Source organism: Lissotriton helveticus, chromosome 4_1, assembly GCF_964261635.1.
Source record: "Lissotriton helveticus chromosome 4_1, aLisHel1.1, whole genome shotgun sequence".
In the NCBI taxonomy this organism is placed as follows: domain Eukaryota; kingdom Metazoa; phylum Chordata; class Amphibia; order Caudata; family Salamandridae; genus Lissotriton; species Lissotriton helveticus.
In genome coordinates, this window is record NC_136063.1 from 723,543,426 (window position 1) to 723,568,533 (window position 25,108).

The window sequence follows — 25,108 nt, forward strand, 5'->3', positions numbered from 1 at the left end:
GGGAAGACAGATATTCCTGATGAAGGCGGCTTTATTCTAACTGTCCGCCGAAACGCGTTGAGAAATAAAGGGAGAAGTACAAGTCATACCGATCAAGGATAATTCTGACTGTTGCAGAATTCTAACCTTTTTGTGTATCTCCCTTTGTGTTTTGCTTTAGGAACTGTGTAGGCTGTATCTTTATATATAAGTTGTTCCTTGTTTATACTATCTGTGTTCCCATTGTCTATTTTAAATTCTTTTTTATATGCTTTTTAAATTTGTTTTTAATCTTATGAAATAAACTGTATACCCTGAATTTATTTGTTTTCATAGATTTATATTGTTGCACATTGTATTGCTCAATGGGATGGGTCTGTATGGATGACTGATAGCTGTCTACGTGTGTGTCATTATTGGCGTTTTTGAAGTAAGGTGCCCAAAGGGAATTCCTTTTTGACATAAAGTCAGTCTTGGTACCCTATCCCTTTGTCTTTGGGTCCCTCTCTCTTTTATTAGAGATAGAGCATACCTCAGCCAACCAGGAATCCCACTTCAAACAATGACTAACAACAATAATACTGTTGTGGATAACTAGAATAGAAAATGTTTTATTTGATAACATGAGGTCAATTGCACATTAATAATGCATGTGGAAGGAGACTGGTCTTCGAGTGTTTCAGTCACTCCTGTGCTCCTTTCACACCATATCCTCTGTAATCAAAGGCAGCGCTATCGATGGTGCAGCAGGTGTTGTAAGACTGGGGCTCAGGGTGTAAGGGGATCACTGCACCTCAAATTAGGCTGTTTTCTGCTACCAAGCTAGTGGTCAGGGCAACTCATTTTCCTTGCTTACCTTGCATTCATATCCTTCCTCATCATCACTGTCTTTTCATTCTTTTCTTCTCCATATCCTTCCTTAAATCCCTTTCACAATGTTATAACTTGCGAAAGGTGCTTGTCCCCACATTTATTCACCTCTGATCCTTGGCATTATTGTCCATCACTTCTACCCTATGCTCAGGGCATTGCAGCTCAGAATGTTGTCTGCAGTAGCATGACAGGAGTCATGCAGCCCAGGACTATGGCTACCACATGCGTGCTGTCCAGTTATTAGGCCTGGGTGAAATTTATGTTGCATTGGCCTAATCTTTCATCAGTTCATGAATTTAGTTTTATGTTTGTTTTGTGAAATTACCAACATTACACTACTTGGTTTAATTACATCGCACTAGCAGCAAACGTTTAACACAGGCAGAACTCGAATGGACAGAATGCAAGTGCATGTTGTAAGCTTCAGCTTTGTTTTTGTGTTTTTTAAGCAAGGATGCCTTCCACTGTAAAATATAGCACTAAATACATTTTTTGCATCTTGCATTATTTCACATATTTTTGAAATATTATAATTGAATTTTGCACATTTATGCAACTCGCAAATCTTTCATGCTCCCAACTAGTTGTGATGCCCATATCACCAGCGCAGCCAATCTTGTTTCCTAAAAATGTGACTGTGTGACCCAATCTGAGTGGCAGGCTGCAGCAGGATTTAAAGTCCACCACAGGATTTGTGGATTTTAGGACCCCATTGTTTGAGGATCTACTACAGGATTTGAGGACCCTCCAGGCTATAAAAGCTGTACCCATGGTATGTCCCTGTGCTTGGCTTTCCTCCCTGTTGATTAGAGAAAGCTTCAGCTTGGGTTGTGCTCTTCACCTGTTTTCCTGGCTCTACTGCTGATACAATCTTCAAGGAGACACTGAAGTCCAATTCTCAGACATATTCAGCTTGTGGGGCATCTTGGGACTTCTGCAGCCTCACTTTAAATAATTTACTCCAGCCCTTTGAACTCTTCAAAGAGTTTTCTTGTATTCTTTTAATTCTTAAATCTCCTTCAACATTGTCTTCAGAGATAAAGAGATAAGGACCATGTGTATCAAAATCCTCTTTTGCGATTCTCAAATAGCGATTTCTTTGCTAATTGCTATTTGAGAATCGCACAATGCTATGTATGTAGGATTTGCAAAAAAAAATTGTGAATCCTACATATTCCTTAATTGCGAATCTCAAATTGCGATTCGCAAATAAGGAATATCTTCCTATTCATTCCTAAGGGCCTAAAGGCCCATAGGAATGAATGGGAAGACATTCTCAATTTGCGATTAGCAATTAGAGAATCGCAATTTCAAGGGTACATGGGTGTCAAAAGGACACCCTGTTGCACCCCTGAAATAAGCATGGGTGCACATGTGGCGCACATACATGCCCTAAGGGCATGTATGTGCTTCACATTGCACTTTGAAAAATGCAAAAAAGTGCATTTTTCAAAGAAATCGCAAATTACCACCAACTTGAAGTTGGTGGTAGTTTGCGATTTCTTAAAAGCCAAAATCCTCTTTTGCGATTCTCAAATAGCGATTTCTTTGCTAATTACTATTTGAGAATCGCACAATGCTATGTATGTAGGATTTGCAAAAAAAAATTGTGAATCCTACATATTCCTTAATTGCGAATCTCAAATTGCGATTCGCAAATAAGGAATATCTTCCTATTCATTCCTATGGGCCTAGAGGCCCATAGGAATGAATGGGAAGACATTCTCAATTTGCGATTAGCAATTAGAGAATCGCAATTTCAAGGGTACATGGGTGTCAAAAGGACACCCTGTTGCACCCCTGAAATAAGCATGGGTGCACATGTGGCGCACATACATGCCCTAAGGGCATGTATGTGCTTCACATTGCACTTTGAAAAATGCAAAAAAGTGCATTTTTCAAAGAAATCGCAAATTACCACCAACTTGAAGTTGGTGGTAGTTTGCGATTTCTTAAAAGCCAAATTGAATTTTTTGGGTGCTTCTTACATTGCATTTAAGGATTCCTTAAATGCAATCGCAAAATAAGGAATCACAAATTTTGCAATTCCTTATTTTGCACGCAGATTTGCCTTCACACATACCACTTAGCAAAATTGCGATCACAAATGCCGAAATTCTGCAATCGCAATTTTGCTTGATACAAATGGCCCTTAGTGATTAGCTAGAGATAGTCAGATTTATTTGTTTGGATTGTGAAACTATTGTTAGATTCTATTTTTTTTAAACTATTTTTTAATTGACAAGATATACTATATCAATAAAGCAAATACAAAAATGATATAAATATTCATACAATAAATAGCTAATAAATACTCAGACAAATTGATCACATATAATAAATCAGCATATATGTGTAGCTTACATTCTAAAAATGGAAATTCATTAAAGATCAGCAATAAAAAGATTTATTGGCAATACTAATTGACTACATCTCTTCTTCAATCTAATGCACAACCAGGTGTGAGTTCCGAAAGGCCCTGTCTCACGGGCTCACAGAGTTTTCTTAACTTATTTCCCCTAGGGTGATTTCAAATGACCGCCAATTCCAACCCACAAAGGAACAGAAACTCCTGCCACCAGGACAAATGATCTGTAGTGTTCTTCTGAAACCATGCCCGGGCAGTGGCCAGTCTGGCAGTAGATATAGCAAAGAAGAAGACGACCCCCGGTGCGCCAACAGGGACATTGGACCCTGGGCCAATAAAATATTTTTGGGATCATATCTTGCATCTGTCTTAAGGAGTTGATTAATCAGTTCAAAAAATGAATGCCTGTACTGAACAATAAGATGGCATGCTGCAAAAATATGTACAGTATCAGCACCAGACTCACTGCAACGGAGTAATCCGATGTGCCCCTTAATCCCCATTTAAGCAACCGATAGGCCGTGTAGTATAAATCATAAAGAATTTTAGAAGAATTAATTTTTTACCTAAAGGCATTTATTATATTTTGATCAAGCATATTGGTACGCCTAAATTCGCCAAAAGAGACATTAAAATGTACATTGCGGGACCAACCAGAAGACAAAACATCAAACTTATTGATGATATTCCTCTGACTCATCAATACTTAATAGACAATGCGGATATATAGTCGCGTTTGGACACCTTAATGAATCTTTGAAGAAACTCATAATTACTCAAACTAATGTCATTAGTGGAGATAGGTACTAACATTTCTCTTAATTGTTAGTAGCAGAAGGGTCATGTTTTAGGGAGTCAATATTTGATGCGTATCTCTGGAAATGTCACAAGGGCCCATTTCTATAGAGCTGACCCAGGGTTGCAACTTGAGAACCATGCCAGCACCTGAAATAACTATCCTGAAAGAAAGATGGTAAACTAGATTAGAATATTCTGCCAAACCATACGATACACCCAAAGACTCTTAACCTTGTATGAGTGAACTAGGCAATGTCAATCAGACCTTTACTGGGTATGAATATCCAGGGGAAAATCTGATACTCAAAAAATAAGCTAGCCAAATCCCGTAACCCTGCTCACTACTGCTGAGAGTCTTGAGATAAATCCAGATAAAAAAATTGTGCTAGAGAGGTGGGAGTGCAATCCTGCCCTCACGTCAAGGAAGTTGTGAATATTGTATAGCAAATTGAGGCTTTTTACATTGCCACACAAAATTCTGCCAACTGCTTTCGACCTTTTTAAAGTAACTCTTATATAGATACAAGGGAATGGATCTAAACAGATAGAGATCCCGTGGCAGGATGACCATTTTGATGATCTTACATGTAATCTACGCCATTTCCTGAATATAGATTGGGATTCCATATACAGTGCTTCATAACTTGGGGTAATAACTGCTTCCATGCAAAAGGAAATGTGGCCACCCAAGTAACTGGCCAATTTGACATACTGAGTGTCATTAATTTCTGGAAGAACATTAGCACTAATTTCTGTCTTGTTCTGTTCAATTTATATCCTGAGACTTACCCAAATGTCGCAGCTGCATCCTCAATGGAATGGAGAGCCTTCAGAGGAGATGATGTTAAAATCACAATATCACCTGCGTATGGCAAGAGCTTGACTTTCCAATTATACAACCTCAAGGATGGAATAGAAACTGAAGATTTAAGTACCTGAATGCCTGGATCCAGATAGATGGCGAATAAAAGCGGGTATAAAGTACATCCATTCCTCATGCCATGTCGAATTCGAATTACATCTGACAATAATTCCATACAAATGATCCTAGGGGTTTGAAAGGACTACAACAATAAACTCTGTGTGATGAATGCCAAGCCAAACTCCATTGCAGACATGACTGCCTACAAGTATCACCAGGAGACTCTGAGGAACGCATTTTCAGCATCCAAAAGGATCATCCCAGTGGGCTTTTTCAACTCTCCAACCACATTAAGGTGTCGATTAGGATGGCGGACGCACCTGCGTCCATTCGCCACCCCCGAGGTGGAGGGACCATCCGCAGGGGCAGCGGCGTTCCCTCCATAGTAATTAGAATGTGACCGCCACCCTGGCGGTCACATCCTGTATATTTAACATTGCGGCGGTTGCTGCTTAAAGCAGCACCCGCCGCAAAGTTAAGAATGCATGCTTTGCATGTGCATGCACAAAGCGGCAGGCACCACGCGGTGCCTGATGCTTTGTGCATGCACATGTAGGGGGGTACCATAGGTGCCCCCATGTGCACCCCCAAACCCTAGGGGCCCGCAAGGGGCCCCCAGAATCAAAGGTCCACATGCTTTTCCACGGCGGAATATCCGCCGCGGAAAAGCATGTCTCCGCACACATCATAATATGGCTGGAGGTGTCTTGCAGACACCACCACCATATTGTGGTCCACACCCCGCGGATCAGTGGCGGACCGACCTGCCGTCCGCCGATGATCACACCGCCATCATAATCTGGCGGTGGGTTTTTTCAAGGACCACGGCGGTGAATCCGCATCCTCCGGGCCGGCGGTGGCTTCCACCGGCCCGGAGGATGCGGATTCACTGCCATCATAATCGACCCCTAAGTGCGGATATGGCTAAATTAATATGAGTAGTGGTATCCCGTGAGGGGACAAATCCATGCTGCATAGGGTCACTTAATGATCCTGTGATGGTGGCTAATCTATTGTATAATATCCACATGTACATTTTAGAGTTACAGTTCATCATTGATATGGGGTGATATTAACCTCAGTTTAATGGATCCTTTTTCTTTGTAACAAAGACAGCAATATACCTCCTCATGACAGCGATGTAGACTCTAAAAAAGATGTGGAATTAACGAGTTTGAAAAAATAATGGAGTTAATATTTTGAAATTGTTTGTTGAATTCTGTTGGGATCCAGCGACTTTACCTGTTGCTATTTGTTCAATGGTCTTTGTGATCTCATCTCTGGTGATTTGAATGCAGGCCAGCACTCTGTGAGGTTGTATGTTGATTCAGCCCGAATACAGTGATCAATCGTACCTTGGGTTGCACTGCAATCATAATTATAGGGATTGGATTAGAACCAGCAACCAGTAACAATTTTACCTGTGGCATCTCTTATCTTTGTTACTAAGTTTTTTATTCTTATCTTTTTATTGAAGTGCCAATAAAGTACTAATCTCTACACTATTCTAAAAACACCACAGACATTTTGCTCCATACTTTGAACATACCCTGTCCTTTTCTTCAATTGCATTCATAGCGTTGTCAACTGTCTAAATATGTCCAAAGCATTATTTAGACGAATACAGGACTTGAGTAAGAGTGAGTATTCCAACTCTAGTTATAGGAGCTTCTCCTGTAAATTAGTCTTGGCAGCATGCTCAGCCTTATCCTTACAGATAGTATAGTTGTCTGACCCCGAACAAAAGCATTTACGGTGTCCCAGGCCATAATAGGATTAGCCGACCCCTTATTAAAATAAACACAACCCAGAGCCCGCAAAGCTAATATGCTCAGCATCCAGTAGGAGCTTGTGATCGAAGTTACATCTTCATGAGGATGAGGTATTTACTAGTTAGTTAGACTTAAGAAACAATGTCAACGAGTTATGATCCAAGAGAATCCTAGGATTTAGTTTGATCTCTACAAATGGTGAGATATTTTAACTAACAAAATATATGTCTATACAAGAAGATGAATGATGTGGAATATAATGAAGGCAAAACCAGGATCACTGTCCCAGCAAGTCCGCCCTACATCAAGAATCAGTTTCAGGGCTGCCTTACACTTTCTCATCCACTGCTGACTCAGCACACACACATGGTAGTAGAATCTTTCACAAGGTAGATACATCTATCCTCCAGTGGATAGCCAAGTTAATCCACACACAAAGGAATAGGATTCTGACACATACTAAGCTCGACCAAGAGGCGGTCATACATTACTGGATTGTGCATATTTGCGGCATAGATGACACATACCGTTAGTTGCAACCTCCCATTCACTTTCGGGCAATCAATTGTCTCCCTTTCCTATCCAAATAAACCTAATGAGCAACCCATTCCTTTCCCCTATTGTAAGCATCGATCCCAGTTGCAGCAAGAGTATAGAAACCTAAACTGCTCAAATTGTGTAGCTCCCTGAGAGTAAGGTGAGTCTCCTGGATACATAAAAAATGGAGGCTAAGTGTACATAATTCCTCTCTAATGTATCTGATCTTAGCAGTGGAGCGCATGCCATTAATGTTCCAGTGAAATACATAAACATCCTGTTTATTACCATTAAGCATATTATCTATGGATAGACAGACATATTCTTCTTCCGACACATATCATGATAATTCATTTGTATAGCTCAAGTGCTATATATTTTCCCCTTCTTTTGCCCCCAAAAACATCTCCCCGTAACCAATGCCAACCCTTCCTCCCAGAAAACACCCACCCTCCCTTCCCCACTCTGGAGCATCTATTTCCATCCCTCTCCCACTTTTTCCAGCAGCACCTTGGGTCCTATGTTGTGAGCATCCACTGAAGCCCTACCATTATCTTGGATGGCAGCTCAACAGACAGCAAAGTCTCCCCCACCCCCTGGAACTAACACCTCCAGGAGATAATAGTAATAGAAATATGCCTCACCTGATGCCCAAGATACAACTATAAGGCAGAGGGTGAGGAGGAGAAAACAAAGGGAGAAAGCACAACAGGTAAGGGCCCAGAAAAGAAAGATTTATATACCCCAACTAGTGCATTATTGGGGATGGCCCTGACTGAAGAAAGATAAGAGAAAGATAGATACAAGTGAATAAAAAAACGCCCCAGATTACTCCTGGATCACACAAACAGGCATAGAGTATATACAATGCAAAAAAACAATTCACCTTGCCCCATTGTCTTAGCAGGTCCTGAAATTTCCCAGGATCCTGACAGTAGTTTATTTGGCGTTTGAAGCTTATCTTCAAATTTGCAGGTTCAATTAAGGCAACAGTAGTGCCAAGCTTCTGAAAATAAGAGCCTGTCTCCCATAGGAGCCATCTACGTTCTACTGTCTCCCAGCAGAAATTGGATTTAACAAAGAATTCAACGTCTCAGGCCTTGCCAGGTCTTTTAGAACAAGTCAACTGATATATTTGCTGCCTAAACAAACATTACCCATGAAGATAAGAAGGGCAGAGCACACGGAGGTGCTCAGCCTTTGTTTGACTTGTGGAAGGATAGTCTATATACCCATTGGACCCAGCAATCAATGTCCTAGTCGCTAAAATGGGAGGAAGGCGGCTGTAATAATTGGACAATGAACCTTCTGGAGTCTACAGGAACCCCCAATGCATGTAGGTTTTTCCTCGCATCCGATTTTGAACATCTTCCAGTTTTTAGGACATGACCTGTAGTCTAACCTCATGTTGTCTCAATTGGATTTTGATAACTTACGCTGAATCCATCAAAGTGACAGATTGGGATTCATTGTCATTCAACCAGCTGTGCAATACTTCAATTTTTTTCAACATTTTCCACAAGACGACCTGTGTTTTTTGATGGGATGTCCTTTTTATATTCCTCTCTGTGCAATTGGAGTGGATTATAGATTAAGGCAAGGGAGGGATCTTCTATAACCTCAGATACAGTGCAGATTGCCCAGAAAAAAGTTGGGGGGCAGACCATTGCCCATGTTCCAGGTAGAGCATCCCTGGTTTCCCCTCGATTCATTGAGAATGTGCAGGCTGTGCCTCTGACATAGTCGTATAAGTAGGGTTAGATTCCAGTCCCTCAGTCCCATAACTAGTCATTATCGCTAATCTCAGTGACTGCTGCAACATTAGAATGACTTTCAGGGTCATCTATTGGTTCTAAAATTACCCCCAGGGTAGCCTCTTTGACAACACCTGCTGCCTTGAACCTAGGTGCTTCCCTCCTTTGAGCGACTCAACCTCGGGTCTGAACCAGACATGGCCAGGCTACCCATCTCTGAGATATCTGCTAAAGGAAAAAAGCTTCAAGGGCCTACTTGGTTCTTTTGCGACACATTATCTCTTCTGGTGTGAAGTCTAGGGTCGGGACCTGTCCCACCCTCAACCAAGGTAGTAACCTGAGATGCATTATCCTAGTAGAATCCCCCTCATTTTGGGGGATCCCCCACTGGCCCCAGAGGCCGCGAGTCAGTCTTATTTTTTTTTAAATATCTTTATAGCATTTTATCTTTTCTGTTACATAAATTTCAAGCATTGATACGTTTCAGCATTTATGATAACATCACTTGTTCTATGACATTGCACATATAAGTCCAAGTATTTCCTTCTCATACTCGTGGTATCGTTTGCATCTTCAGTGTAAGAGTGCTTGCACATTTATAAAGTGCCTTGGGCAGCAACTGTCCGCACATTCTGTCATCTCCAATCGGGGCCAGAGTGAGTCTGTTAAGTACACTTCTCTATGACAGTGGTTGATAATGTGTTAATACATCTATGTATGCAGATGTATTCTGTTTAGAAGTGACTCAACTTTTAGCTCACAATATGTAACACTTCATGGGCAAATAAAAGCAATATATATATGTAAAGGTCTTATCTGCTCATTAGACGTCTTCCTTTATAACAAGTCAACCATATCTAATGAAGACAAATAATAAATCAAAACAAAAGAGATATCAAATGACTGAGGGAACATGTAACTAGTGTTTAGTGTGCCATCTGGGTGCGGTCACAACTAGGCTAATGTGCAAGCAGTGAATGTGGGCCGCTACTTTTGCGTGCTATACGGTTGCATGGACGTTAGGGTGTCGTGTGGCAAGAGCCACGTCTGTATGATATCTTTAAGGAATGCGAGGTCTGCGCCTAACTCAGCGGCTGTCTTTGGGGTGACATACGGATACAGCGTGTCTTCTACAGCTACGTGACATGTAAGGCACTTGGTCACGCATGCTGTGCAGGTGGTGTCCGCAAGGCAGCAATGGAGCATGTAAGAGTTTTGAGCATGTCATCCCAGGTCTGCGTAATGGGATACTTTCGCAACCCCGATGTTTCTTCCCTAAGTAGGATGGTGCCCTCCATCTGTGCCCAGACTTCTAGGGATTTCACCCAATGTAAGACTTCCAGTGGGTCCTTGTGTTTCCATTGCTTAGTTATAAGTCATTTTGCTGTTATTAGGACCAGGTCACGAAATCTGGAGCCTACTTTATTGGCCTTAGTTCTTTTATAAAACCCTAGGATACAGACCTCCCACGTGGTAGGTACCTCAGTGTTGGTGCAAGTGGCAAGGGTTTCTGTTATTGCGCGCCAATAGGGTCAAAGCAGGGAGCATATGCAATAGGACAGTACCTAGGAAACGGCATCTCGGGCATTCAGAGGTGTTGATGTTAAAATATTTATTAATCTTATCTGGTGAGAGGTACGCTCTGAGTAGTATGTAAGTTTGTATGAGTTTGACTCGCGAATTGCGTGGTATGTGTGTGGCACTGGCTAAAATGTGTTCCCATTCTTTATCAGTCCAGGGACGGCCTCTGCCTTTGGTCCAATGCGCGCGAATTCTCTGTAGTGGTTTTAAGAAATGGACGAGCAGGGCTTGAACCAGCCAGTGTATCACATGTGATCCCTTCCCCATTACATGCAGGTACTGCAATAATTGATGTGTCGGCGGCTCATTAGGCATGTCTCCCCATGCTAGCATAAATGTCTGTGTAATGGCTGTGTGTAAAAGGAAATGGCCTACTGGTAATCCATTATCTGCTGTTAGTGTCGCAAAAGGTAGTATGGTACCGTCTGCGTACAAGTCTCCTAGCGTCCCCACTCCCGCCTCAATCCAGGGCCTCAATGCTGTGTCTGTTATAGGGTCTCTACCTCTGGGCGTCCCAATGAGTGGCACTATCGGGGCATATGGAATTGTGTCTTTTGTGAGGTAAAGCCTTCTCTTATAACACCTGTGAGCTAACTCAACATGTAACTGCATCGGGAGGGGAATTTTCGCCAGCGGATAAAACAGTCCTTATATCTGAGTCTGCGTCCAAACCGTTGTCTCGGTCGCCGTGTCCGCCAGATTCTTGCCACTTAGCCACTATGCGACCCATTGTAGTTGCGCAGCTAAGTAATATAGTTCCAGATGAGGAACTGCCAAGCCTCCACTCTCCGGGGGTGCATATAGTTTCTGTAATGCTATCATGGGTCACCCCACATTGCAAACTAGGCCTCGGATGAATCCCTCCAATTCCGTAAAAAGCCTCACTGGGACATGTACCAGAAGGTTTGCGAAGTAATACAATAGCCTGGGTAGTACTATCATTTTGGTTAAGGTGATGCGACTCATCACGTTGAGCGGTAGTGTCTTCCAGAATTGTATCTGTGCTCTTATTGCGGAGATAGCACAAACCAGATTGCCCTCCAGTATGTCTGTAGGGGACCTGTAGATGTATATGCCTAGGTATCTGAACGTAGTTGGATACCAGTCAAGTGCAATCCCATTAAATATTATATCCGTCACAGCCACATCTTCAAGGAAAGAGTAGGCGCCTGATTTAGCCTACTTTACCTTGAGGCCCGATACCGCCTCAAAGCTACGGAACAACGCTGATATTGCCGGCGGCATAGCATGCAGGTCCCTTATGTACAATAATAGGTCATCCGCATATAAGGACACTGCGTGAAGTCCATCACTCAAGGGGATGCCCCAATCCGCGCCACACTCTTGGAGGAGAGCCGCCAGAGGCCACCGCCGCCATACACCGCCCACCTTCTGCGGTGCAGCGTCCAGCAATCAGGGCAGAATTTCACAGGCAGGAGCGGGCGGCCGGCGCAGCATGGGCCCCAATCGCATCTCGCCACAAATTGACAGGCGTATATCTAAGTGGAGACAGGATTCGTAGCCAGAGTTCGTGACTATCCTCTTGCCGTGACTACGCCATCTTTTGCGGCCTTGTGGGAGGAGCCAGACCATGGGCTCGCGTAGCTGGATTCGACTCTGCCGGGACTATGCAGCGGGCGGCCTCTTCAGTCGGGTGCCCCGCAGCGTGGCCCGGGTAAGTCAAAAATCACAGCGCTGCTCTAGGATGGTGTCCTGTGTAATCTCGGCTTAGTTACAGCCTCCATGAGCGACTACACTTGGAGATAGCGGCCTGTTTAGGGGAGCCTCCGGCAGAGCTCTACCCAAACACGTCTGCCTCCATTGCAGTCGTAGTCACGCCCCCAGCAGCGAGTCAGTCTTGCTCGTATTAGCGGCAGCTGTCCCATGCCCCCAGCTTGCCTCACTAATCCCAGGGGGACCAGACATAGAAGTAGTGCCTAAGTCTCGAGCTCTTAGGATCAAAATAATTCACCATTGTTTTTCTCACAGTGATCAGTGGTGGAGCATTAGCCAGTATATCTCAAAAGAGGCCTGAAGGGGCACCTAACTAATGAGTCATTGATCCCAGAACTGACTTAGCATCTCCAGCACCAGAAGCCATACCAAGAGTAGCATCTGTTTCACTATCTGAGACAGCCATGTTTTCACAATCCACCCTGGACCCAGTAATTGCTGGTAATTCAGGCTTGTCAGACAGTTCAGTAACACTATTGGGTGCCATGGGCTCCTTGGGCTTCTGGTTGTATGTGTTTTTTGGGTGTCATTATTGCTGTTCCAGGTGGGGCCCTACTCGCACTCTCACCAGTTAATCCTGCAGTCAGGCAATCCTAGATGTGTTGTAGGTGGGTGCCTGTATGACATAAACCTCAATGGTCCGGCATCTCCAGCCACTCAAGAGCGGTCGCATTCGCTTTTCTCCTGGCCTTCGCCCGAGCTGACATTCCCCACAAGCATAATGCCCGCCAGGAGCAGCGCTGGGGCATGTCCCCCCAAGCACCACTGTCTCCTCCTCTGCCTTTCCCAGACCCGCAGACAACTGAAACAAGCAGGCAGATAGGTAAACACAAGCGCACATGCCATTTGCTTGGTACCACAAACAGAAATGTCAAAGCAAATACTTCCTGAGAATGGGCCGAGCCTCAAGCCCTCGAAGATTTCCTGACTTTCAGGCAGGCAGAAGCTGGCATTATTCACATTCACCCGAGAGTAAAGCAGAGAGCTGTTTCAACCGATTCTGCCGCACGCCACAGTATTGAGGTATGCCTGAAACTACTGTTGGATTTTTTAACTACCCCTTGCTCCCTTTTGTGCTGGATGTGGGCCTCACTTTTTAAGTTGCTCTCTCTCAATTGTCTCTTTGGCTCTTTCAGACTGCTTCAGAAATCATGACTGAATCTTTATTTTGGTTCAATGCCTCAAGTTGTGAAGATTATCAACAGTGCATGGGACATCAGAACAGGACCAGTCTCACAACGATCCCCTAGCAAGATAAAGGTATAGAGCCACTGATATGTTGAGTGTTTGCTAAAATGCACCTGTTGCTAGAGTGATTCTTAGTTATTTTTGTAGTTTCTGGAGAAGGTTATAATTCATTTAAAAGTCATGTAAAAGAAAAACCTGCATGCAATTGAAAATGAGCTTAGAGCAGTGAATAACAGCAGTATTTTGTTCTGTTGCTCCAAAGAGACTGCAGAACACCCGATAGAGCATCCATTTCACCAGACAAACTATTGGGCATAATATCAAGTAAGGGCGTTACATTATCACCGCTTTTATCGGCAGGAAACTGCTGATAAAGCGGCGATAATGGGCTTGATAATATGCTCTATGAATTTCAATCGAAGCCCATGTTAGATGTCTTCACACTTTCTTTTCTCACCTGCAAACCAGCTATTTTAGGTCTCTCCTACAGTCAACATGTACCTGTATGATATCAAAGACTTCTCATGAACCCAGGGCTTGTTTTAGCATTAGTGGCATCTGGTTTAACAATCTGTTTTGACACTCCCCCATATAGATATCAAATAATGCATATACGTGACCCCTGCTAGTAATTACTGTAGAGCTAAACAGAGACAGCTCTTTCGCTAAGGCAGAGGAGTGTCGCCCCACTGAGCAGGTCAAAAGGGAAAAATAAAATGATAATGACTCACTGTTATTATCATTTTATATTTCTGTCCTTGCTCAGTGGGGTGTGGGTGGGGCGGGACTGCTCTACTCACAGAGCAGGGCAGGGTAGGAGTGGTTTGCCCACTCTTAAGTGTGCATGATGTTTTGGCCAGCTGTCTCAGGCCGTCCAAACCGTCATGCACCCTTTGCATGTCCTTCACCTAGGCTGCATAACAGACTTGGTGGAGAAGGTGCCCAGGCACCCATTTCCTGGCTGAGCACCGAACCATCGAGCTCAGACCAGTGACAATGCTGAATTGCATCATTGTGATTGGCTATGGGGAGCTTGGGAGCCGGGTTCTTCCTGCCCTGGGGTCCTGGAAGAGGTCAAAGAGGATCGAGAGGAGGTGGCACACAGGTAAGTGTTACATTTATTTTTCATTCCCTCCACCTGCGACCCGCCGCTTCCACTACCGTTTAATACCAGCCACCCCTAGAGGTAAAGGTACTCTGCTTTCAAACTTTCGAGAGAGAGCCTCTGCTCATTTGTTAAGCACAATTATGTAATCTTATCTAAAATAGCAGAAAGTCAATCACAGCTATTTCGTATGCCAGAAGGAGGGACAAAGCTCAGTGGGGTAGGGCGGGACTACTCCACTCGCAGAGCATGGGAGTAGTGCTTTGCCCACTCCAAGTGTGCATGATGGTTTGGCTGGCCGTCTTTAGATGCCTAATTAAATGTCATTATTTTGGAGGGGGTTTGCACCAACTTGCATACACTGAACTGGTTGATTCAAAAAATTAGATCTCATTTTTTATTACCTGCTACCACCAAAAGTTTCGTAGAAGAAACATTGTCATGTGACCATCTAGATTGAAGCAGAACGTGGAGTGGTGGCACCTTAGTCTGTAAATTCACTCTCTGAGGCAGCAGGATGTTTTTCCAATAACCGCCTAATTATGATCACAGTTGAGTTAAGAAGAGCAGTTATCAAGTTGCACCACAAATACATAGAGAACAGATTTGTGTTTTTTTACATCGATCAGTTTAGAACAAATGTGCAAATGCAGTAAAACTGTGGGGCCTATCCCCAAACTGCATTTTGTAGTACTACAGAATGAACTGAAAATGCTATCCACAAACCTATGTATGGAGTTTGCGCCTTAGTCTCTCCTGTAACTATATGTGCAGAGATCTCCACCCTAACTGCAGAGAGTCTGCATAAATATGCATAAGTTTCAGTAGTAAATGTTGTAGGGACAAAGAGGAATGGCTGAAAAATGGGTATACTTACAAATAAAGACCCGGGTTGAGGGAGTTAGAGACTTAAAATAAAACCCTATAGAAAATAATGGTAAAATAAATTATTTAAAATAGTCAATGATATAAAGAAATAGCGTTTAAGGTTAAAAAATAATTTATAAAAATAGTACTTTTTTAATTATAAAATATTTAAATAAACTGTTTTGCATTTAAAAATGAATATAACAATAGATCTTACTAAAATAAAATACAATTATTTGTAATGCGGTCCATACATCACTTTTAATAATTATTCAAGCATGCAAGTTCTTGGGATTTTTTTTTTTTATTTGACCTTCAAAAAAAATATTTTAGTTTAATTTATTATTTTTACATTAATGACATGTTTAATTTCCAAATGAACGTCATAGTGCTGAAGCATTTGATATCTTTAGGTCTATATTTAAAATAAATATAAAACATGTATTTACATAATTATTTATTCTGAAAATAATTTTAATATTTTTTCGAGTATAATAAACTTTTTAAATGTTCCCTATACTTTACCACTAGGAGAATTCACCAAAAATATTTGAATGGTAAAGAACACCTGTTCTTACGCTGTTTGGATGACTGCATCCTGTTTACACGAGTATCTAACATCCACGCCATTCACAGCCCCGAGTTTCACAACTAGATTGCTTTAATGTGTCAGCAAGGGAGCAGATGATGCTTTCTATTCTGTCTGATTAGACAGGCCTCACAGGGAGATCTGAGAAAATCAATCCATTCATCTGCACCTAAAAATCTATACATCATGAGTGCTTGAAATGATTCTATTTTATTCTTTACTTATGTCTCTATATTTTATTTCCTAAACCCTCTTTTTGAGCAGGAGGGGCCGCATCACATCAAATGAGCATTGGCAGTGCTAAGACACAGTCTTTGCTACAATTTTGGGCTGACTGATGTTTTAAGTAGCTGAAGAGCTGGAGCATGCTACATTAACACTTGAGACAGTGGCAAATGGTTGCTTACGAGAGGAACCTTAAAGCTCTATGCTACTTTTATCTGGAATGAGAGCAGCATTGGTTGACACATTTAAAGTTAACAACTGAATATAACAATAAAATACACAAAGCAACGTAAAAATACAAACCATAATGTGGCATATCACAACAAAACAATCAAAAACAGAACACAGCACCACAACCATAGTACAACACAACAAAATTGATATGCAATAAAGCAGTTGAAACACACAGCAGCACATAAACAACAGATCACAAACTGCTACACAACAAATGTGCACACAGGTCTTGTCATCACACATTGCCACTTTCAGATGCATCTTTTCATAATGCAGTGGTAAAAAGTGTTAGGAAAAAGTGCTGCTTATCTTTCCACCCAGGACAATTAATAGTGCAGGTCATAAATGTTTTGTGATTACCCTTTAAGCGATTCTACGGAAAAAATGCTGAAGTCACTGATTACATGCATGCATATTGATACTGGGCCATATGTATCAAGCACAAATGTGTTCGCAAACGCCGAAATTTGCAGAATTTCGGCGTTTGCGAACGCATTTGTGCTAAATGGTATTTATGTAGCAAATGTGCATGGAAAATAAGGAATCGCAAAATTTGCGATTCCTTAAATGCAATGTAAGAAGCACCTAAAAAGTGCAATTTCTCCATAAGGAATCGCAAATTACCACCAACTTCAAGTTGGTGGTAATTTGCGATTTCTTTGAAAAATTCACTTTTTTGCATTTTTCAAAATGCTATGTGAAGCACATACATGCCCGTATGTGCGCCACATGTGCACCCATGCTTATTTCAGGGGTGCAACAGGGTGTCCTTTGGACACCCCTGCACCCTTGAAATTGCATTCTCAATTTGCAATTCGCAAATTGCTAATCGCAAATTGAGAATGTCTTCTCATTCATTCTAGAGGCCCATAGGAATGAATGGGGAGGTATTCCTTAATTGCAATCGCAATTTGAGATTCGCAATTAAGGAAAATGTAGGATTCGCAAAATGTATTGCAAATCCTACATACATAGCATTTTTCGATTCTCAAATAGCGATTCGCAAAAAATCGCTATTTGAGAATCGCAAAATGACTTTTTGATACATATGGCCCACTATGATGTGCGTTTTAATGTTTCTTAAATCTGTAGCTTTTTTGTTTTATAGGTGTCATTCGATCCTATTTTCTCACTAAGAACCTCTGCAAAAAATTTATCCAGTCTACTCTTGGTGTAGTGGGGCTACACTACTTGGTTTGTTTACACTATGGGGTTGATGACGATGCCGTCTGGAAAGGCGGATTCGGGTTTGCCAAATCACATTCAGAATCCTTGTTTCCGACCAATTCGGAAACCTTTCCAAACGACCGATTACGGTGCTCAGACTTTCCAAATTGGTTACGAATCCAAAACGAATGGCATTCGGAAAGTCTGAGTTGTTCGGAGCAGACTTGTGTGTGTCTTTGAGCCACGTTTCCAAATGACTCTGAAGCTTTCTGACCAAGCGATTGCGATGTCAGATTCATACAGCCCTTCACAATTGGTTGTTCCAACTCTGATCGGCAGTCGTAATCTGACTTTGGGGTGCCAAACCAGGCCCACCTTTATCCGGGACCTTCTGAATCAGTCCCGTGGGGGTACCCAAAGGACCGCCCTTTCCAACCATGGAAAATGTGGCAGGCAGTATGGGGTGCCCGCCACCAGGAGCACGTTTTTCCCCAGCCCCCCCTTTCTTCAATGGTAGCCTGTGTATTCAGTCGGAACACAGGCTCCCATTGAAGTTAATGGGAGTCCCACCGAATCGTATCCGGAAGCATCCGGATGCATCGTAATTGGTCAGTCGGACTCCCCGGAACTGATTTGGTCGGAAAATATTCTGAGTCCGATTTGGTTGGAATGCTTTCCGACCTGCATCGTAATCAAACCCACTACCTCTAATCAATGTGAAAATTTAATCAGAATTGACACTAATTAAATAACCAGCTTATACTGAACTCTGTGGTTTAAGCTCCACTAGTGTGCAAAAACCTCAGAGCTGTTTTTCTACATACAGTGATTCGGACTCTCTAAGTGCAACAGAAAACAAGCATTGACAGCACCAACTTAAAACAGTGCTGAAAACAAAGTTGTACTATTGTGCCCAAGACCACACCGAGAGCTTCACAAGACGTGAAAAACAGGTACATCTGCTCCAGGGCCAATATTTTCCACCATTCCAGGTGGACCAGATGAAAACAGACACCTACATCTCTACTTGATTGTAAATTGTGAGCTGTAAATAATAATGCCTAGCTACTCTTTTAGGATATTGCATTCATAATAAATTTGTATAGCTCACAGTTCTTAACCCACTGCTATACCTCCCTTGTTGTCATAGTCCCACAAGAACGGGACTTCACATCCATGGCACATAACGTACTTAATGCCGAAATGAGGTGCTTACTCATCTCACTACACTATATTTTTCTACATATAGTAACAATGCCTACATGCCACTAATTTAATCTGTTGGGCCCTACAGCCAGATGCAGACCCCTTCAGTTTGCTGGTTATTTACAGCTGGAATCCACAAGTTGAATGCAAAAAAAAAGAACATGTTTTTGTAATGGCTATATTGCTAGATTAGTGAGCGACAGATTAGATTCAACATAAATAAAAAATAGCAGAGCAATGTGTTATCATTAAAAGAGTCCACACCAATCAGGCTTCCGAGCTGGGCACAGCACTGAAACGGCTATGACCCACATAATTGACGATGTCATCCAAATCTTAGATCAAAATAATACCTGCCTCCTCATCCTTCTTGATCTCTCTTCAGCATTTGACACAGTGAAACATGGGAACTTACTCGATCTCCTAAAGACAAGAATGGGCTTCTCTGGGACTGTGCTTCGCTGGTTCACTTCCTTCCTACACAACAGGTCTCAAAAATTCAAGAGCAAAACCTGATGTCTTCCCCAGTACCGGTTTCGTTAGGTGTCCCTCAAGGATCCTGCCTATCCCCTACTTTGTTCAACCTAGTTATGGAGCCTCTCACCACCCTGCTACAAACATCCAATGTGCATTTTCACATGTACGCCGATGACACTCAAATATATCTCAAGTTACATTCCCCCAAAGACATCCTGAGTCTGAACTCAACAATCAGAAGCACCCAATCCTGGCTGGCCGATAACCACCTCAAACTCAATGCTATGAAGACTGAGTTCCTCCTAATCTCACCTCCCTCGAAAATATCCTCCGCTCAAACATGGCTTTAGCACCTAACAGCACTCAATGTCCAACCGACCATCGTGGACTCAGCAAAATCCTTAGGCATAACACTTGACACCAACCTCAACATGCAGCAGCATATCAGCAAGGCTACCAAGGGGGCGAACTTCCAAAGAAATACCTTAAGGAAACTGAAACCCTTCCTTCCAGCAAAAGACTTCCAAACAGCAGTACAAGCTCTAGTCATTCCTCGCATAGACTACGGCAGCGTGGCCCTCTGCGGCCTCCCCCTAACGACAACTGCACCCCTCAGAGCGTCACTAAATGCAGCAGCGAGACTCATCACTGGATCAAAAAAACACTCGCATATCTCCCCTGACTTCAAATCCTTGAACTGGCTGCCCCTTGAAGCCAGAATACAGCTGAAAATTGCCTGCATGACGCACAAGGCTATTCACCTGAAATCACCCAGCTACCTCTCTCATAAGTTGACAATTTCCGGCGGGTCCAGAACTACCAGGAGCACAAACAATCTTCTGCTGAAACCGCGAAGATTCCGGAAGGAAACAACTTACAAACGCTCCTTCTCTGGAATGGCGCCCAGGATCTGGAACGCACTTCCTCCTGAAACGAGGCTCATCTCCTCCTCCCTTCTTTTTAAGAAAGAAGTCAAAAGTATCCTTATGGCTAAATACACTTGAACAATGCGTTTGACTTACACTGCGAACAGTATTCCAGTATTTCATGATCATATAGCCTATATATTCCTCTGCACGTGTGTTTTGACTTATATTAGTCTAAAGTGCTTAGATCCTTTTTTCTCCATCTCCGTATAGTTACAGCGTTTTGTTGTCATACGTTCGAACTATGCCTTGCTACCTCATACCTGTACTATACGTAATATTTTTCTATGTACATGAACTTGATGATCTTGATGATGATTACACCTGCCTCTGTAAAGCGCTCTGTTATCTGCAAAGATCTTGTTCGCGCTATATAAAACTTTCAAAATAAAAAACAAAATAAAGTAAAGGGCGCGCCTCCAGGTAGAATATTTTGAAATGCTGATTCAATCTCTCGTACGCATGGACTTAAGGTACTGTTGAGATGCAGTGCTGATTTGTGGACGTTTATATGTTTGTAAGGTTTCTATCAAAACTTTAATAAAAAAGAAAACAAAGAGGTCAGGCCTATTGTCATTGGCAAATGTAACTTATTTCCTGCTCACAGATTGGCAGCCGTCATCGTGGAACATTAAATTAAATGCTAAAAGTGGGAAAATATATAGCCATCAAGATATGGTATCGCATGCATGTGAACTTCATTACGATGTTTTTGTTGATGCTATTTTAACATCAGCAAATGAGCATGTTTTTCATTTTACAGATGCGCTCTACAGAGACACAAGGTTTTGGAAAGGTCGGTAGGTCATGTCACACCATGGAAGAGATGACCTTTTAGCTTTGCTAATGCTTGTCTTTGTCTTTGGCGCTGTCAGTATTTCAACAGCTGGGTATTCCTCCTTCACACACTGTCTAATAAAATAGTTATTGCAATTGGCACATATGTGATCATTGCTCCGTGCACCATGCACCTGCTACACTATTGATAGCTACCCCAGGATGCCTGGAGGTTGACATTTCTAATGCAAGATGTTGCTTGATGTTTATCCAATCCAATCCAATCCAAAAATTCTTTATTTCGGTCATATAGACCATAAAAGATGCAATACATCAAACAATAAAAACATTGCTTAAAAGAAATAAAAACACATTTCATACAATCTTACAATTAGTTTCCCCCTAACAAGGCAAAAGGAGGCTAAAAACAAGCCATATAGTTTTCCACACATTAAAGGATTTTTTTTTTCCTAATCTGCCAAATTGCCATTAGATATTTGGCTACTGCAAACACAATATGGGCCAGAGTGCTGGTTTTCATTATTCTAAATGCATCGGTATAATCACTGAACCCCAAGTTTCTACAGAGGGGCGCTAGCCAGTACTTTCTGGGTTTGCTGTAGGCCGGGCAGACAAACATAATGTGGAGCTCAACTTCCTTGAAAGTATTACAGCTTGGACACATCATATCACCACCATTGTGCCACTTATGGGTAAATGTTCTGGTGGGCAGTGTACCTAGCCTCCATTGTACATATAATTTCCTCGCAAGGATGGGAAAAATAAGGTCCATAAAACTTTCAAAAACATAGGAATTTTTGGATTCCAGAAATCGATTTGTGAGGGTGCCACTGTTTTGTGCATTCAGCACGAGTGAAAGTCTTTTTTCTTTGTACATTTGGACCAGATTTTTGCGTGGAACCCTTCGACAGCCCTGTTCGGGATCCTCCCAGAGTTCGGATAAATTCATGAGGTGCAGTTCCTTTTTTACAAAAGCGAGCCAAGGAATTTTGTCATTTTGGTTCAGGTTCATGACATGAATAAGGTTCTGCCTATAGTGCTGGAGTTCATTAGTTGACCATAACCTATGCCAGAACCTCACCGGCTTTGACTCTAACTCCTCAGTGATAGAGGGGAGGCCCAAATCTAATCTCAGCGGCAAGAGTGGTGTGCCTCGCGGGAGAGCCAAGAGGCGTCTAACAAAGTTGTTTTCCACTCTTGCTAATTCTTGGCCCGCTTTGTGCCCCCATAATTCACTCCCATATATCGCAGCTGCCTTAGCTTGGGTTTGGTACAATTCAAGTGCCGGACTAATGGGCTTATAGGTTGAAGTGTTTGCTACCTTCAATATTGCACCCGACAGTTGGGACAGTTTAAGGCGTGATCTCATTATCTGGGGGTCCCAGGATAAATTTTCCTGCAACGTTACTCCCAGATACAAAAAGGTAGTTACCCTCTCAAGACTGGCAGTACCCAGGGTGGGATTGGGTCTGGCTTTTTTTGGAGGATTAAATATCATGAATTTGGTCTTTTCTGTATTGATCTCAAGACCATGTTGGCTACAGAAAAGACCAAATCCGTCCAGAATCCTCTGAATTCCCATTGGGGATTTTAGAGAGGAGGAGGGTATCATCGGCAAACATAATTGCCGGAACCCTCCTTCCTGCCAGGCGTGGGGCATCATTGTCCTTAACCCTTTCTAAATGAGAGATAACATTGTTAATAAAGAGGCAAAACAGGGTCGGTGCCAGGACACAACCCTGCCTCACCCCTCTATGAACAGGGAACCTAGCTGACAGTCTACCGTCCCTCCCACACCTAACCTGTGCATAATTGTTATCGTGGAGCCTGATTATAATACTTAATATCTGAGCAGGTACCCCTAACTTTTCCAAGACCTCCCAAAGTTTCTTACGTGGGACCAGGTCAAAGGCTGACTTCAGGTCCACGAACACCATGTACAGCCTTCCCCCCTCTATCCTTACCGTCTTCCAGTAAAGCAGGACGAGGCGGAAAATCTGGTCCATGGTGGACGTATTTTTCCTGAAGCGAGCCTGGAGGGGACTCAGAATATCATTGGCCTCCACCCAGTCCAACAGGTGGTTCAGGATGAGACGAGCGAATAGCTTTTGGGGGACATCTATAAGGCTGATCGGCCTGTAGTTGGCTGGGAGCAGAGGAGAGCCCTTTTTGAATATGGGGACAATCTCTGCCCCCAGCCAAGTACAAGGGATCGCCATACCTCCTAAGATGGCATTAAAAAGGATAAGGAGGTACGGGCCCCAGATCTCGGGATGGTGTCTGAAGAGATCCCCCGGTAGTTTATCTAAACCAGGGGCCTTCCCCAACGCTAATCTCTCCATTGCAGTCATCACCTCACCAAGGGTTAGTTATAGGCCCACTTCCGAGGGAACAAGGTCCTCGGACACCACACCATCAGACACTAAAATAGTATCTTGATAGAGTGTCCCGAAATGGGCCTCCCAAACAGAGGCGGCAATATTGGGCTCCACTGCTGATTTGAGTTCCCCTGTCCCATTATTCACCAGAGCCCAAAATTTCCTAGAATCTTTGGCATCTAGGGCATCAGACAAATCATGCCAACGGTTCCAGTCCCACTCTGCCCTGGCTGTTTTCATTGCCACTTTATACTCCCTTCTAAGTTCTGCAACCCTGCCCTTGTTGGAGCCATCTTTTATAGTGGCAATTAGCTCAGACTTAATCTTCCTGCAGGAAGAATTGTACCAAGTCGGGATATAAGTCTTTTTCCTACGCGACGGTACCTCAGGGTAGAAAACATCCGCAAGACCACTCACAAGTTCCACGTGAATTTGCGCTAGTTTCTTGTTATAATCTAAGGGTCTCGGTTGATCTATAAGATCATCCACTTCTTTAAACCTGGGGAGTGCTATTTCATATAGCTTATTCATGCCACCTTCCGCATTGAGCAACTTCCCCCATTTAACGCGACGCCTATTTGTGGTGAGAACCAAGGGCCCGATGTAGGTAAATCCCATTTACCGATTTTGAAATACCGAATCCTACCGATTCGGTATTCAAAAATCGGTAAATGGGATGTAGGTCCAAACATCTGGATTAGTTACCGAATCCTTAACAATTCTTTAATTACCGATTCGGTAAATACCGAATCGGTAATGCCCATTCATTCCTATGGGCTTTGAAGCCCATAGGAATGATTAGGCATTACCGATTCGGTATTTACCGAATCGGTAATTAAAGAATTCACAAGGGTGCAGGGGGTGTCACTTTGACACCCTCTAGCACCCCCAAAACGGGCATGTGTGCAATGTGGCACACAGACATGCCCTAAGGGCACGTCTGTCTGTCACATGGCACATGTGTACATGCACAGATGTGCATGTACACAGGAATCGGTTTTTTACCATGGATTTGTATTCCATGGTAAAATACCGATTCTGTAGGCCATGTGCTGATGGAACATTGGCTACCTACATTGCATTTTCGGTAGTTCTACCGAATCGTCATCATTACCGAATCGGTAAATATTACCGATTGGGTAACTTTACCGATTCGGAAATGATAACGATTCGGTAAAATTACCGAAAATGTGCCCCTACATCTCGATAGCCCTTTACCGATCGGAAACGGCCGAAAATCGGTATTTTCGGCCGATTCCGATCGGTAAAGGGCTACCTACATCGGGCCCTAAGTTCCCAGGGTCATCGCTAGAAGTGGAAGTTGAGGGCCCATCTACAGGTGCAGGATGTTGCACCTCCAGCAGGAGCGCATTGTGGTCGCTATCTATTCTGAGTAATTTAATTTAATTTAATTAAATTTCTTCTATAGCGCTGGAATCAATCCCGTAAGGGTATCTCCGCGCTTTGCCAGCTAAGAATCATCAGATAGTGTGACATGAGAGGTTAAAAGGACAGAAATGCTTCTTGATAAAGAAGGGTCTTTAATGTCTTTCTAAAAGACATATGGTTAGTGGTCATTCTTACGTCAGTGGGGAGTTTATTCCATAAGGCAGGTCCAACCGAGGAGAAT